This window comes from Oryctolagus cuniculus, chromosome 7, assembly GCF_964237555.1.
Source record: "Oryctolagus cuniculus chromosome 7, mOryCun1.1, whole genome shotgun sequence".
Taxonomy (NCBI): Eukaryota; Metazoa; Chordata; class Mammalia; order Lagomorpha; family Leporidae; genus Oryctolagus; species Oryctolagus cuniculus.
In genome coordinates this window covers 97,061,175-97,075,489 of record NC_091438.1, presented here as the reverse complement: position 1 = coordinate 97,075,489, position 14,315 = coordinate 97,061,175, and the positions used below count along the sequence as shown (strand labels likewise).

The 14,315-nt window shown below is 39.4% G+C and overlaps 1 long non-coding RNA gene across 2 annotated transcripts in view; it reads right to left on the bottom strand.

Annotated features, from left to right (window-relative positions):
- The window catches only part of LOC127493601 (uncharacterized), a 71,441-nt gene that overhangs the window by 32,239 nt on the left and 24,887 nt on the right, over positions 1-14,315 (bottom strand). The window lies entirely within an intron of this gene.

Genomic DNA, 14,315 nt, shown 5'->3' with positions numbered 1-14,315 from the left:
TGCCGTTGGTTCACCCTCCAATGGCCGCCGCGGCCGGCGCGCTGCGGCCGGCGCAGCGCGCTGATCCGATGGCAGGAGCCAGGAGCCAGGTGCTTTTCCTGGTCTCCCATGGGGTGCAGGGCCCAAGCACCTGGGCCATCCTCCACTGCACTCCCTGGCCACAGCAGAGGGCTGGCCTGGAAGAGGGGCAACCGGGACAGAATCCGGCGCCCCGACCGGGACTAGAACCCGGTGTGCCGGCGCCGCTAGGCGGAGGATTAGCCTAGTGAGCCGCGGCGCCGGCCACAACACAACATATTCAAAACTTATGTGACACAGCAAAAGTTTATAGCACTTAGTGCCTACATCAAGAAACTGCAAAGGCATAAAATAAATGACCTATGAATGCATCTCAAGGACTTAGAAAGACAAGAAAAAAACCCAACCCTAAATTAGTAGGAAAAGAAATAATTAAAATTAGAGACTAAATAAATAAAATTAAAACCCCCAAAAAGCAGATACAAATTATTGAAGTGAATAATTGTTCTTTTTTTAAAACAAAGGGGTGGTGGCACAGTGGGTTAAAACCCTGGCCTGCAGCATTGGCATCCCATATGGGTGCCAGTTCAAATCCTGGCTGTTCTACTTCTGATCCAGCTCCCTGCTAATACTCCTGGGAAAGCAGTGGAAGACGGCACAAGTGCTTGGACCTCTGCATGGGAGACTTGGAAGAAGCTCCTGGCTCCTGGCTTCAGATTGGATCAGTTTCAGCCATAGTGGCCATTTGGGAAGTGAACCAGCGGAAGGAAGACCTATCCTCCCCCCCACCTCTCTCAGTAACTCTTTCAAATGAATAAAATAATCACTAAAAATATTACAAAATGTAAACCATTGGCCTAACTAACCCAAAAAAACAGGGGTGGGGGGGGAGAAGACCCATATTAATAAAATCAGAGAAGAAAAAGGAGATGTTACAATGGATACCACAGAAATAAAAAGAATCATCAAGATTTGCTACAAACAGCTATAGGCCATCAAATTGGAAAACACAGAAGAAATAGATAATTTCTGGACACATACAATCTACCAAAATTGGATCATGAAGATATAGAAAACCTAAATAGACCACAGTTATTGAATCAGTAATAAAGACCTTCCCAACAAATAAAAGCCCAGAACAGGATGGCTTCTCTCTGCTGAATTCTACCAAACGTTTAAGGAAAAATTCTAATTCTTCTCAAATAATTCAACACAATTGAAATAGAGGAAATATTCTTTTTTTTTTTTTTTGACAGGCAGAGTGGACAGTGAGAGAGAGAGAGACAGAGAGAAAGGTCTTCCTTTGCCGTTGGTTCACCCTCCAATGGCCGCTGCAGCCGGCACGCTGCGGCCGGCACACCGTGCTGATCCGATGGCAGGAGCCAGGTACTTCTCCTGGTCTCCCATGGGGTGCAGGGCCCAAGCACTTGGGCCATCCTCCACTGTACTCCCGGGCCACAGCAGAGAGCTGGCCTGGAAGAGGGGCAACCAGGACAGAATCCGGTGCCCCGACCAGGACTAGAACCCGGTGTGCCGGCGCCGCAAGGTGGAGGATTAGCCTAGTGAGCTGCCCAAATGCTTTCTATGAGGCCAGCACACCCTAATTCCAAAACCAGAAAAAGATATAACAAAGAGAACTATCAACCAATGCTCTGAAAAACATATAAGCAAAAAACCTCAATAAAATACTAGCTAATAGACTCCAACAACACATCAGAAAGATCATTTACCCAAAGCAAGTGGGATTTATACTTGATATGAAGGGATAGCTCAAATACTCAAATCAATAAATGTGATATATCACATTAATAAATTTAAAATTAAAAACCAGTTGATATCTCAATAGATGCAGAAGAAGCATTTGACAAAATACAACATTCTTTTTTTTTTTTTTTTTTTTTTTGACAGGCAGAGTGGACAGTGAGAGAGAGAGACAGAGAGAAAGGTCTTCCTTTGCCGTTGGTTCACCCTCCAATGGCCGCCGCTGCAGCCGGCGCACCGCGCTGATCCGATGGCAGGAGCCAGGATCCAGGTGCTTTTCCTGGTCTCCCATGGGGTGCAGGGCCCAAGCACCTGGGCCATCCTCCACTGCACTCCCTGGCCATAGCAGAGAGCTGGCCTGGAAGAGGGGCAACCGGGACAGAATCCGGCGCCCCGACCGGGACTAGAACCCGGTGTGCCGGCGCCGCAAGGTGGAGGATTAGCCTATTGAGCCACGGCGCCGGCTACAACATTCTTTTATAATAAAAAACAAAAATATTTGGCCAATTGGGTATAGAAGAACATTCCTCAAGACAATCAAGGCAATTTATGACAACCCAGAGCCAGCAACATATTGAATAGGGAAAAATTGGAAGCGTTTCTACTAAGATCCAGAGCAAGACAAGGATGCCCACATTCACACTGCTAGTCAATAGAGTTCTGTAAGTCTTAGCCAAAGCCAATTGGCAAGACAAAGGAATCAAAGGGATACAAATTGGAAAGGAAGAAATCAAATTATCCATTTGCAGATGACATATAGGGGAACCAAAAGACTCCATTAAGAGACTATTGTAACTCATAAGAGAGTTTGGTAAAGTTGTAAGATATAAAATCAACACACAAAATTCAATAGCCTTTCTATACATAATGATCTGGCTGAGAAAGAACTTGTAAGATCAGTCCCATTCACAATAGTTACAAAAAATATTTCAATACCTTGGAATAAATTTAACCAAAAATGTGAAGGTCTTTACAATAAAAATTGAAGAACATTAATGAAATAGAACATACACATAAAAAAGGAAGAATCTTCTGCATTCATGGATTGAAAGAATTTATATCAAAATGTCCATACTACCCACAGTAGTTTACAGATTCAATGTGATCCCAAACAAAATGTCAATGATATTCTTCTCAGATATATAAAGAACAATTCTAAAATTCCCATGGAAACGCAAGAGATCCCAAACAGCTAAATCAATGCTAACCAACAGCAACAACAACAAAAATCAAGAAAAAAAAAAAAAGCAGGAAGCATCATAGTACTAAATTTCAAGACAACCTGAAATTGGTACAAAAATAGATGTGTAGACCAATGGGACAGAATAGGAACCCCAGAAATTAATCCATGCATGTATCACCAACTTATTTTTGACAAAGGAGCTAAAATCAATCCCTAGAAAAAGAATAATCTTCTCAAGAAATGGTGCTGGGAAAATTGGATCTACATATGCAGAAACATGAAACAAGAACCCTACCTCACACCTCATACAAAAATCAACTCAAAATGGATCAAGGATATAAATCTATGAACTGATAACTTCAACTTCCTAGAGGAAAACATCAGGGAACCTCTTAAAGATATTGGCATAGGCAAAGACTTCTTTAAAAACACCAAAAAATAGATAAGTGGGAAGCTAAGAAGCTTCTGAACTGCAAAGGAAATGCTCAACAAGTTGAAGGGACAACCAACAGAATGGGAGAAAATATTTGCAGGGTATAAAACAAATAAAGGCATATTGAAGCTCTATAAAGAGCTCAAGAAACTCAACAACAACAAAACAAATAATCCAGTTAAGTAATGGGCAGAGGACTTGATCTGGAATTTTTCAATGGATGAAATGCAAATGGCCAATAGACACATGAAAAAAATACTCTGTATCACTAATCATCAAGGAAATGCAAATTTAAAACCACAATGAAATTTCATCTCACCCCAGTTAGCATGGCTATCATCTAAAAATCAAATAACAGTAAGTTCTGGTGAGGATTTGGGGGAAACATACCCTAATACACTGTTGGTCGGAATGTAAACCAATACAACCATTATAGAAGACAGTATGAAGATTTCTCAGCAGTCTGAACATATATCTAACATATGACCCAGTCATCCCACTCCTGGGAATTTACTCAAATGAAATGAAATCAGCATATGAAAGAGCTATTTGTATCCCCATGTTTATTGCAGATCAATTCACAATAGCTAAGAGATGGAATAACCCAGATGTCCATCAACTGATGAATGGATAAAAAAATGTGATATATATATATACACTATGTAATACTACACAGTCAATGAAATCCTGTCTTTACAACAAAATGGATCCAGCTGGAAACCATTGTGCTCAGTGAAGTGAACCAAAATTATATAGAGAGAATATGTTTCAGGAAAGAAAATTAATTTTCAATACATTATATCTGCACGCTTTGTGACAACTAAGTAGAAAGGGTTTATAATGAGTTCTAACCTGAAGGAAGTCTAGAAACTCCCTACATGATATGCAAAGGGGATAGGAATTGAAGAAAACCAGAAAATGAAGATACTAAGTTGAAAACAGGAATAAAGGGGCGGAGCCAAGATGGCAGAATAGTGAGGGCGCGCACCGACAGTCCGGGAAAAGATAGTTTAATAAAAGTGGAGTTATGGTAGCCTCAGGAAAAGGATCAGGGAAAAACTGCAGAGGAAACTCTTCTGGATCTAGTGGCTGTGACTCAGAGGACCTAAGGGGAGAGCAAGGTCGCCCACCGCGTGGAAGCTGAGCCGTGGGAGCCACTGGACCTGCCGGACTCGCCGGACCCGCTGGACCTGCCAGAGCAGCCAGACCCACCGGACCTGCCGGACCTGCCGGAGCCGCAGAGTCTGCGCGCCAGAGCTGGAAGGGGAGGTGAGCTAATAAGCTCTCGGTAACCCGAGACATTGGCGGGGAAGGCAGAAAAAGCCTGCAGAGAACGAGGCCTGAAACCCCATTGGGGAAAGTTCACCAGGCTGGCTGAATGAGAGAAAAAAATCGAATAAATAAGGGGAACCTGCATGGACATTTAGCCTCTCTCTCCACTCACCTTACAAAGCCGAGCAAGACAAAGGGCAGGCGCCATTTTACGTAAGTAAAGCAGTACGTGCCATTTTGCATATGTAAAGCAGGTGTCTCTCATTAGCCAAGCAGAAAAACCTGACTCTGGTAAGCAAACGAATACCTACAGGGGCCAGATTTCATAAATCAACTACTCTCAATTCCACTCAGCTGTGTGGAATTACTTCCCAACTGAGTCAAAAAAAAAAAAAAAAAAAAGAGAGAGAGAGAGAGAAAGAGTGAGAGCCAGCAAGAGAACAATCAGGGAAAATCACCATTGGCACACCCTTAACCCTGAAGAACCAGAGCTCTCTGGCCACACCCATCATAGCCTCGAAGGAAGCATCAAAAGCAGACAGTCCTCTTAATCTAGAGTCATAGTATAATGAGAAAAAAAACAAAGAATATCTCCAATATGACAAACGCAAAAGCCGAGGTAACAAGAACAAGGAAGACACTATGATGCCCCCAAATGAAATAGATACCCCAATTCAAGATTATGAAGATGATGACATAGAAGAAATGCAAGAAGCAGATCTCAAAAAATTGATAAGAACATTAAGAAGTTCTCAAAAACAAATTCTTGAACTACAGAAATCCTTACTGGACAGGATAGAAAACCTCTCTCGTGAAAATGAAATATTAAGGAGGAATCAAAATGAAATGAAACAACTAGTACAACAGGAAACTGTGATAGTGATGAGAAATCATAATGAAATGAAGAATTCAATAGATCAAATGACAAACACATTAGAGAGCCTTAAAAACAGAATGGGTGAAGTAGAAGAGTGAATATCAGACTTAGAAGACAGAGAACAGGAAAGGATACAGTCAGACCAAAGAAAAGAAGAGGAAATTAGAAATTTAAAACATATTGTTGGGAATCTACAGGATACTACTAAAAAAACCAACATTCGGGTTCTAGGAGTTCCTGAAGGCATGGAGAGGGAGAAAGGATTAGAAGGTCTTTTTAGTGAGATATTAGCAGAAAATTTCCCAGGTTTGGAGAAGGACAGACATCCTAGTACAGGAAGCTCATAGAACCCCTAATAAACATGACCAAAAGAGATCCTCACCACGACACGTTGTAATTAAACTCACCACAGTGAAACATAAAGAAAAGATCCTAAAATGTGCAAGAGAGAAACGTCAGATTACTCTCAGAGGATCTCCAATTAGACTCACAGCTGACTTCTCATCAGAAACCCTACAAGCTAGGAGGGAATGGTGAGATATAGCCCAGGTACTAAGAGAGAACAACTGCCAACCCAGAATATTATATCCTGCAAAGCTCTCATTTGTAAATGAAGGTGAAATAAAGACCTTTCATAGCAAACAGAAATTAAAAGAATTTGTCGCCACTCATCCAGCCCTACAAAAAATGCTTAAAGATGTGCTACACACAGAAACACAGAAACACGGCCATGAATATGAAAGAAGGTAAATGAAGGAAATCTCACACCAAAAGATCAAAGGAAGTTCAAAACATATATCAGAAAATATCGTTGGCAAATGGCAGGGCAAAGTTACCACTTATCAATAGTCACAGTGAACGTTAATGGCCTGAACTGTCCAGTTAAAAGACACCGTTTGGCTGATTGGGTTAAGGAACAAAACCCATCTATTTGCTGCTTACAAGAAACACATCTTTCCAACAAAGATCCATACAGACTGAAAGTGAAAGGCTGGAAAAAGATACACCATGCCAACAGAAATGAAAAAAGTGCAGGCGTAGCCATCTTAATATCGGACAACATAAACTTTACCACAAAAACTGTTAGGAGACACAAAGAGGGGCACTATATAATGATTAAGGGATCAATTCAACAGGAAGATATAACGATTATCAATGTATATGCACCTAATTATAGGGCACCAGTTTATTTAAATGATTTGTTAAGGGACTTAAGGGAGACTTAGACCCCAATACAATAGTACTGGGGGACTTCAATACCCCACTCTCAGAAATAGACAGATCAACAGGACAGAAGATCAACAAAGAGACAATAGATTTAAACGACACTATAGCCCAAATGGATCTAACAGATATATACAGAACTTTTCATCCTACACAGAAAGCATTTACATTCTTCTCAGCAGTACATGGAACCTTCTCTAGGATTGACCACATACTAGGCCATAAAGCAAGTCTCAGCAAATTCAAAAGATTTAGAATCATTCCATGCAGCTTCTCAGACCATAAAGGAATGAAGTTGGAAATTAGCAACTCAGGAATCCCTAGAGCATACACAAATACATGGAGATTGAACAATATGCTCCTGAATGAACAATGGGTCATAGAAGAAATTAAAAGAGAAATCAGAAATTTTCTGGAAGCAAATGAGGATAACAGCACAACATACCAAAACTTATGGGATACAGCAAAAGCAGTGTTAAGAGGAAAGTTTATAACAATAGGTGCCAACGTCAAGACATTGGAAAGGCACCAAATAGATGAGCTTTCACTGCATCTCAAGCATCTAGAAAATCTGCAGAAAACCAGACCCAAATCTAGTAGGAGAAGAGAAATAATTAAAATCAGAGAAGAAATCAACAGGATTGAATTCAAAAAAACATTACAAAAAATCAGCCAAACGAGGAGCTGGTTTTTTGAAAAAATAAACAAAATTGACACCCCATTGGCCCAACTAACTAAAAAAAGAAGAGAAAAGACCCAAATCAATAAAATCAGAGATGAATAAGGAAACGTAACAACAGACACCACAGAAATAAAAAGAATTATCAGAAATTACTACAAGGACCTGTATGCCAGCAAACAGGGAAACCAATCAGAAATGTATAGATTCCTGGACACATGCAACCTACCTAAATTGAACCAGAAAGACATAGAAAACCTAAACAGACCCATAACTGAGACAGACATTGATACATTAATAAGGGCCCTCCCAACAAAGAAAAGCCCAGGACCAGATGGATTCACTGCTGAATTCTACCAGACATTTAAAGAAGAACTAACTCCAATTCTTCTCAAACTATTCAGAACAATTGAAAAAGAGGGAATCCTCCCAAATTCTTTCTATGAAGCCAGCATCACCTTAATTCCTAAGCCAGAAAAAGATGCAGCATTGAAAGAGAATTACAGACCAATATCCCTGATGAACATAGATGCAAAAATCCTCAATAAAATTCTCGCCAATAGAATGCAACAACACATCAGAAAGATCATCCATCCAGACCAAGTGGGATCTATCCCTGGTACGCAGGGATGGTTCAACATTCACAAATCAATCAATGTGATACACCACATTAACAGACTGCAGAAGAAAAACCATATGATTATCTCAATAGACGCTGAGAAAGCACTTCATAAAATGCAACACCCTTTCATGATGAAAACTCTAAGCAAACTGGGTATGGAAGGAACATGCCTCATATAATCAAAGCAATTTATTAAAAACCCACGGCCAGCATCCTATTGAATGGGGAAAAGTTGGAAGCATTTCCACTGAGATCTGGTACCAGACAGGGATGCCCACTCTCACCACTGCTATTCAACATAGTTCTGGAAGTTTTAGCCAGAGCTATTAGGCAAGAAAAAGAAATTAAAGGGATACAAATTGGGAAGGAAGAACTGAAACTATCCCTCTTTGCAGATGATATGATTCTTTATTTGGGGGACCCAAAGAACTCTACTAAGAGACTATTGGAACTCATAGAAGAGTTTGGCAAAGTAGCAGGGTATAAAATCAATGCACAAAAATCAACAGCCTTTGTATACACAGACAATGCCATGGCTGAGGAAGAACTTCTAAGATCAATCCCATTCACAATAGCTACAAAAACAATCAAATACCTTGGAAGAGACTTTACCTAGGATGTTAAAGATCTCTACGATGAAAATTACAAAACCTTAAAGAAAGAAATAGAAGAGGATACCAAGAAATGGAAAAATCTTCCATGCTCATGGATTGGAAGAATCAATATCATCAAAATGTCCATTCTCCCAAAAGCAATTTATACATTCAATGCGATACCAATCAAGATACCGAAGACCTCCTACTCAGATCTGGAAAAAATGATGCTGAAATTCATATGGAGACACAGGAGACCTCAAATAGCTAAAGCAATCTTGTACAACAAAAACAAAGCCGGAGGCGTTACAATACCAGATTTCAGGACATACTACAGTGCAGTTGTTATCAAAACAGCATGGTGCTGGTACAGAAACAGATAGATAGACCAAAGGAACAGAAATGAAACACCAGAAATCAATCCAAAAATCTACAGCCATAAATGGTGCTGGGAAAACTGGATTTCCACGTGCAGAATCATGAAGCAAGACCCCTACCTTTCACCTTACACAAAAATTCATTCAACATGGATTAAAGACTTAAATATGACCCGACACCATCAAATTATTTGAGAGTATTGGAGAAACCCTGCAAGATATAGGTACCGGCAAAGACTTCCTGGAAAACACCCCAGAAGCACAGGCAGTCAAAGCCAAAATTAACATTTGGGATTGCATCAAATTGAGAAGTTTCTGTACTTCAAAAGAAACAGTCAGGAAAGTGAAGAGGCAACTGACAGAATGGGAAAAAATATTTGCAAACTATGCAACAGATAAAGAATCTACACAGAAATCAAGAAACTCCACAACATCAAAACAAACAACCCATTAAAGAGATGGGCCGAGGACCTCAATAGACATTTTTCAAAAGAGGAAATCCAAATGGCCAACAGGCACATGAAAAAATGTTCAAGATCACTAGCAATTAGGGAAATGCAAATCAAAACCACAATGAGGTTTCACCTCACCCCGCTTAGAATGGCTCACATTCAGAAATCTACCAACAAGAGATGTTGGCGAGGATGTGGGGAAAAAGGGACACAAACCCACTGTTGGCGGGAATGCAAACTTGTTAAGCCACTGTGGAAGTCAATCTGGAGATTCCTCAGAAACCTGAATATAACCCTACCATTCATCCCAGCCATCCCACTCCTTGGAATTTACCCAAAGGAATGAAATTGGCAAACAAACAAGCTGTCTGCACCTGAATGTTTATTTCAGCTCAATTCACAATAGCTAAGACCTGGAATCAACCCAAATGCCCATCAACAGTAGACTGGAGAAAGAAATTATGGAACATGTACTCTATAGTATACTATACAGCAGTCAAAAACAACGAAACCCAGTCATTTGCAACAAGATGGAGGAATTTGGAAAACATCATGCTGAGTGAATTAAGCCAGTCCAAAAGGGACAAATATCATATGTTCTCCCTGATCAGTGACAACTAACTGAGCACCAAAGGGGAAACTTGTTGAAATGAAATGGACACTATGAGAAACAGTGACCTGATCAGCTCTTGTCCTGACTGTTGATGTACAATGTAATACTTTATCCATTTTAGTATTTTTTCTGGTTCTAGTACTATTGGTTGAACTCTGTAATTAACACAATTATTCTCAAGTGTTTAAATTTTAACTGAAAAGTGATCCCTGTTAGGAATCTGGAAAGCATTATGCTGAGTGAAATAAGCCAGTCCCAAAGGGACAAATACCACTTGTTCTCCCTGATCAGTGACAACTAACCAAGCACCAAAAAGGAAACCTGTTAAAGTGAAATGAACACTATGAGAAACGGTGACTTGATCAGCCCTTGCCCTGACTGTTGATGAACAACTTAATACGTTATCCCTCTTATTATATTTTTTGTTTATTTGTTCTACTTAATACTTTTGGTTGAATACTGTAATTAATACACAGTTATTCTCAAGTGTTGAAACTTAACTGAAAAGTTATCGCTGTTAAATATAAGAGTGGGACGGATCTGGCTGAAAAGCCCATGAGAGTATTTCAGGCATGGAAAGCCAAGACACTCTGGCAAAAAGATCTCTGTGAGTGAGATCCCAGTGGAAAGAACAGGTCTTCAAAGAGGGAGGTGCCTTTCTCTGAAGGGAGGAGAGAACCTCCACTTTGACTATGACCGTGTCTAAACAAGATAAGAGTCGGAGAACTCAAGGGGCTTCCATAGCCTTGGAAACTCATAACTGGTGCATAGGGAGATTACTGATGCCATAAACAGGAGTGTCAATTGGTAAAGTCAACAACAGGAGTCACTGTGCACTTACTCCTCATGTAGGATCTCGGTCCTTAACGTGCTGTACACTGAGGCTTAATGCTATAACGAGTACTCAAACAGTATATTTCACTTTGTGTTTCTATGGGGGTGCAAACGACTGAAATCTTTACTTAATGTACACTAAACTGATCTTCTGTAAAAAAAAAAAAACAAACAAAAAAAAAAAAACAAAAAAAAAAAAAGAAAGAAATTTTCAATTCCCAACTTGACTCTCACTGGGATTAAACATGACAATAGGTCTGATCTGATTTCATCATCATTTTAAAAAAATCATCTATTATTTTTCACTTTATGTTTCTGTGTGGGAGCAAACTGTTGAAATACTTACTTAAGGTATACTAAGCTGATCTTCTGTATATTAAGATAATCGAAAATGAATCTTGATGTGAATGGAAGGGGAGAGGGAGTGGGAAAGGGGAGGGTTGTGGGTGGGAGGGACGGTATGGGGGGGGAAGCCATTGTAACCCATGAGTCGTACTTTGGAAATTTATATTCATTAAATAAAAGATAAAAAAAAAAAAAAAAAAAAAAAAAAAAAAAAAAAAAAAAAAAAAAAAAATATAAGAGTGGGAGTAAGAGAGGGAAGAGATGTGCAATTCTTGACATGTTCAAGCTGACTTACCTCAAACGGTAGAGTTAGAAACATACCAGAGGATTCCAATTCAATCCCATCAAGGTGGCATGTACCAATGCCATCTCACTAGTCCCAGTGATCAATTTCTGTTCACAGATGATCATAATGATAGGACTAAGAGCCAAAGGGAGCACATAAAAAAGACTAGTGTCTGCAAATACTAGCTGATAGAATAAAAAAGGGAGAGAACGATCCAACATGGGAAGTGAGATACACAGCAGACCCATAGAATAGCAGATGTCCTAAACAGCACTCTGGCCTCAGAATCGGCCCTTAAGGCATGCAGATCTGGCTGAAAAGCCCACCCATGAGAGTGTTACAGGCATGGAAAGCCAAAACACTCTGGCAAAAAAAAAAAAAAAAAAAAAAAAACAACCCTACATGAAAGATCTCCGCGAGTGAGATCCCAGTGAAAAGAACAGGTCATCAAATGAAGAGGTACCTTTCTCTGAAGGGAGGAGAAAACTTCCACTTTGACTATGACCTTGTCTAAATAAGATCAGAGTTGGCAAACTCAAAAGGCTTCCATAGCCTTGGCAATTCATGACAAGAGCCTAGGGTGATTACTGATGCCATAAACAAGAGTGTCAATTTGTTAAGTCAACAACAGCAGTCACTGTGCACTTACTCCTCATGTAGGATCTCTGTCCTTAATGTGTTATACCATGTGAATTAATGCTATAACTAGTACTCAAACAGTATTTTTCACTTTGTGTTTCTATGTGGGTGCAAACTGTTGAAATCTTTACTTAATATATGCTAAACTGATCTTCTGTATATAAAGAGAATTGAAAATGAATCTTGATGTGAATGGAAGTGGGGAGGGAGAGGGATAGGGGAGGGTTGCGGGTGGGAAGGAAGTTATTGGGGGGGGGAGCCATTGTAATCCATAAGCTGTACTTTGGAAATTTATATTCATTAAATAAAAGTTAAAAAAAAAGAAAACAGGATATAAATTGAACTATCAGAGTCAAAGTTCTAAAAACACAACTCCCTAGAATACAGCAGAAAGGGGGCTTCACACAAGCTATTTCGTGAAGAATCCTCAAGGATAGGGAACAAAGCACCCCAGTTTCTATACCAAAATCCACCAAACCAGGAACTTGACTTTACTACAACCATCGACATTACCATCAGCAAAATGCTACTGATGCCATAGGAACACAACCTTGCAAATACTGAAAAACTACTGCTATGTGCACAAGCATAATAGAAGCTTGATTTATAACATACCACTTAAAATCCTAAGTCAAAATGTCCTTTAAGTACAAAGGAAATTTGGAATTCGATATCTGACATATCATTTGGATAAGAAGAATAAAAAGAGGAATAAATCAAATAATAGAATAATTAGATTATAAAGTAAAAAAAAGTAGAACTCCACATAACTCATTAATGGCTAGAAAAATGTTTTAATCCTATAGGAATAAATGGCATATAATAACAATAAAACACAAAAAAGCTAATGATGGCTTACTATATGCCAAGTATTATATAAACACTGTACTACCCCTAAATTTTATATGGAAATTATTGCAAACTCATTTTATACATAATAAAATATTTCAGAAGTGAAATAACCAATATCACACATCTAGCAAGTGGATAAGTTAAGATATGAATTCAAACTGATCTCTTAACTCTCTAATGATCTTCTTTCAGAATGCCACCAAAACAGAATACCTATAGTTAGGTAACATTTCTACATGAATAATGCAACCAAATTATTTAGACTTTAATTATGTATTTCAAGTTTTCCTTGAATAACTGGTATGATTTAAAATGTCTCACTCTATGACATTTCTCACTCATATTGTTATAGAACTGTCTAAGCACAGGTAAATGCTAATAAGCAAGAAGTTGAGAGCAAGACACAGAGTGAGGATATTGTACAAATTACTCTAGACTTGGAAGATCAAGAGGTTCTATGTGGCTTCAGGAACAATACAGATGTTTCATCCTCATAAAATTGGAAGAGAGAATCAGGAAATCATTCAAATGTTTGGTTCTTCTTATACAACAAAGAGGGATTTTACCAACCAAAGAAGGCCTTGTGAATGATGCATAATAAAAGTTCCCGCTGTTTTTAAAACTTGAAACTACTATATCATGAACACATATTTTTACCTCATGGACTTCTATTAGTTTTGTTTTTTTTTTTTTTTTTTTTTTGGTCAAAGAGTTAAAAGACATACTTCTGTGTTCTGGTGAAATATTATTTCAGGAATGTTATAAAATCTCCTGATCATAACTTCACATGTGAGAGGATATGAAGGTAGCAAGATAATTCCTTTGTCTGATTTTGCTATTTTAAATTTCTCTTTCTCACCATCTTCAAACATTTCAATAATGTGGGAAATTTTTTTAATAAAATGTGTGTCTAAATGATTCTGTGCCTGTGAACAATGCTTCACTGTCGCTCCCCCTCTTCGTGGAGGAACGACACTAAACCCTGCCTAGGCTTCATATCCGAGTCACGGCACCATTATGTCGCTCCCCCTCTTCATGGAGGAACGACACAGGACCCTGCGTTGTTCTTTCGTCTACTCGGCCCTCCCCGGGTTTGCTGCTGGTCCTTCCCGGGTTTGCTGCTGGTTCTTCCCGGGTTTGCTGCTGGTTCTTCCCAGGTTGGCTGCTGGTTCTTCCCGGGTTGGCTATCAACCCTTCCACCTCCGTGGAAGGGCGGTTCCCCCTGCCACATTCCCCACTTCCGCGGGGGAGCGGC